The 3026-nt window shown below is 34.9% G+C and overlaps 1 long non-coding RNA gene across 1 annotated transcript; it reads right to left on the bottom strand.

The window, feature by feature from the left end:
* Window positions 1–739: 739 nt before the first annotated feature.
* Window positions 740–2964, bottom strand: LOC139129101 (uncharacterized). Its single transcript, XR_011551506.1, has 3 exons — window positions 2335–2964; window positions 2144–2181; window positions 740–1112 (listed from the first exon to the last, which is right to left on the bottom strand). It is a non-coding gene; the product is annotated as an uncharacterized lncRNA (long non-coding RNA).
* Window positions 2965–3026: the final 62 nt, after the last annotated feature.

Genomic DNA, 3026 nt, shown 5'->3' with positions numbered 1-3026 from the left:
TTCAACATCCTGGCAAAATTGAATTTAAAAAATGTAATTTGCATGTAATGCAAATATGCTGGGTGTGTAACTGGTGTTTGAAAGAAATCCTCCTGGAAAAGCAGAGAGCAAATATTTGACATGATTGTTTCTAAAACATAGTCTATTTTTGTTATAGCTTGACAGAGTAAAGTATTTTGCGACTTTTAACTATTTTGTATGTCCGAAGGTATCAGGTCAGGCAAAAACACAGCAACATTAAGAACGCTGAGTTCCGTAGGGTTTTATAAAATTACAGAAACATCAAATTTATATTAAGTTTTCGAGATGGTATCTTGATGTGTTATATCAATTGTGCTATGTAATCGTTTCTTTCATTTTGGAAAGACATGTTTGTTTGTTAGTTCCAAAATCAATAGCCGGTTGATGAGAGAAAGTCAAACAAGTGTCTTCTTAAACTGATGGAACCTATGACATGTAACTGCCGTCGCATGTATTTCTACTAACAATTGCCCGACATATTACTCAAAGCGTTATATGGATCGACTAAATCGCAATATTTTACAAATTTATGAAAGAAAAGTCCCCATACCATGTCTTCTGTAATTGTCAAATATAAATCGAATCACTTGATGAAATCTGATAAAATGTACGACTTACAGTAATTGAAAATGATATTGTACAGTCAAGCGAGCAAATTTTCATTCAGGCATTTTTGATTTGATTCTGATTTGAATATGTGTGTTCTTTACGGCATTGTTCCTGTCACAAGTCGCTCCGTTTACAGGTTCGCACCATACATCCGATACGGTGTTTGACGTCTTTGGCACTGGGACTCCAAAGCAGTGGCACGTTCTCGTATCGCACGCGTTCGGAAACTTCAGCCTTGCCATTGTTGCCTTGTCGTCCATCATTAAGCAAAGAGCCAACATCCCTTCGAGGAATTGGTTCCTTGGGCAATTCGTATCCCTCCTGTAGTGCTGTCTCTCGCCAATCCTCATGTGGCAAGTTCACGTACGTCGGAGCGTCATTGTGAAACTTATTGCAACGCGACAGACTCTCCGCTTCAATGCTTTCTGACATCATCTGTGAACTTCCTTCAATATTTGTGTACTGTACTGACTCGGCATCCGCTAAGCAATATAAAAAAATAAAATATTATTTCGATAAATGATTTGGTGTTGGAACTCATAAAGCTTAGATTATGAACCTATTTTAATCAATGTCATGTTCTTTCAGTTTCGTGTAAAAAGTAGAAAAAACCAAACCAATGTAAAACAATCTAAAAAAAACATTGGTAAAATTAGTATTAGCTTTTATACTCCATCATAAATAGTTTTCTTCTAACTGGCTCCTTCACGCATGTGCACATGCATATAGACAGACAGACAGCAGAAGACAAACGTGCTTGTCATATTAAACTGAAGAAACTTGATCATACAAAGTGTTCTTGGTTCAACTTCACAATATTTACGTAATAGTATTTGCTTTTTCATAGTTCTCAATATCTCAGTTGAACCGTCGGCAGAAGTTATATTTTTTTGGATAGTGTCTTTTTCGTTCCCTTTGAATCTTCAGATGAAGAAGTTCAGAAATTTCGTTAGGACAATTACAGCAAGATTCACTCCTAAAGTTTTTCACTAGTCAATGAAACTTTACAGTGCATTTGTGTTTCTGAGTGGTGTGTACAGTTTTAGTACAACGGCCAAAGTACCAAGTGATGTAAACACAATATTTCTGCACGTACATATTTTAGAAATAATGAAAAACCTAGAGTTGCACTCTTTGGGAAATCCCTGGGGAAAATCTTTTTTTGTTTCTCTTTTTCTTGTCTTTCTGTGGAACAACACATATTGAAATGTTTAAAAGTGTTTCTTGATCTTTAGAATGGCTAGCTTGGGTCGTTTTGCCCTCTTTCAAGCGAACAAAAGATATCCCAACAGGATATCTCATATTCAGTGAAAATTACGCAGCAAAACATATTTATGTTAATACAAACTAGAACAAAGCATACACACTCCCATTGAGATCTGAAATAAATTTCGTTGACTGTTTATGTTAGCTTGACAACGAACAACAATGGTTAATAAAACGACAACAACAACAACAATAATAATAATAATAATAATAATAATAATAATAATAATTGAATCAGAGTACTTACTTGTGTACTCTAATTCTGACCGTTCAGCTGCATTGGATCTAAAATAAAAACAAAGTCATTAGATACAAGACTCGGTTTTACAGAAGGAAAAGTTGGATAGAGTTAACGATGATTTCCAACGCGAACATATGTTGAAAGGTAAAATATATCAACAAATAAACTTTAAGTTCTAAAAATGTATGTAACTCTACCTCTGCCTGTTCCTTCTTGGGTTTACTCCTGTAATAAGACACAAATGTATTTAGAATATATTAATCTAGGAAGGCGGGCGGGCTGAAAGATACTTTTAATGATAGGCAATGACGGACAAGCAGATGAGTAACAAGAAGGTTCAATTGATGCATGGACTATCTAAAATAAGTATAGAGGATTGTGGCCGGATTCCGAAATGTTTGCATCTATGTTTATGATGTCTACACAGATCCCAAGCAAAGAGTGCTATGTTTTCTCGGACTTTAAAAAGTAGAGTTGTAGCAGTTTATGAGGTACGTGAAAATAGCTTAAAGGTCATCCCTTCAATTAGGAAAATAATTCGCTACTCTAATCAATATCTACAAAGTCAAAACATCTTATCTTATAAGTTAACCGAAGTTTGGATAGGTACAAAATTAATTAATTAAAAAAAGTTTGTTTAAGTTATTGTCTCTAGGATGTGACGTATACCACCGAATACAAGACCAGCGCCCGTTGTAGTTCTTCAGATACGTAAAAGTAGATCAAATGGCATCCAAGATCATCCATAAAACGCGGGGAAAAATTTTAGTCTAACTCTTATCGACATCCAACAGAAACTAAACTTCAGGACCTTATTCTTGTTGCAGTTATTGAGATACCTAAAAGTAGGTTGATGATCATCCTAGGTCATCCAAAAAAAAAATTAGGA

Source organism: Ptychodera flava, unplaced genomic scaffold (assembly GCF_041260155.1).
Source record: "Ptychodera flava strain L36383 unplaced genomic scaffold, AS_Pfla_20210202 Scaffold_91__1_contigs__length_413411_pilon, whole genome shotgun sequence".
In the NCBI taxonomy this organism is placed as follows: Eukaryota; Metazoa; Hemichordata; class Enteropneusta; family Ptychoderidae; genus Ptychodera; species Ptychodera flava.
Note: the sequence above shows the minus strand (reverse complement) of the source record. Positions and strands in the feature narration are given on the sequence as shown.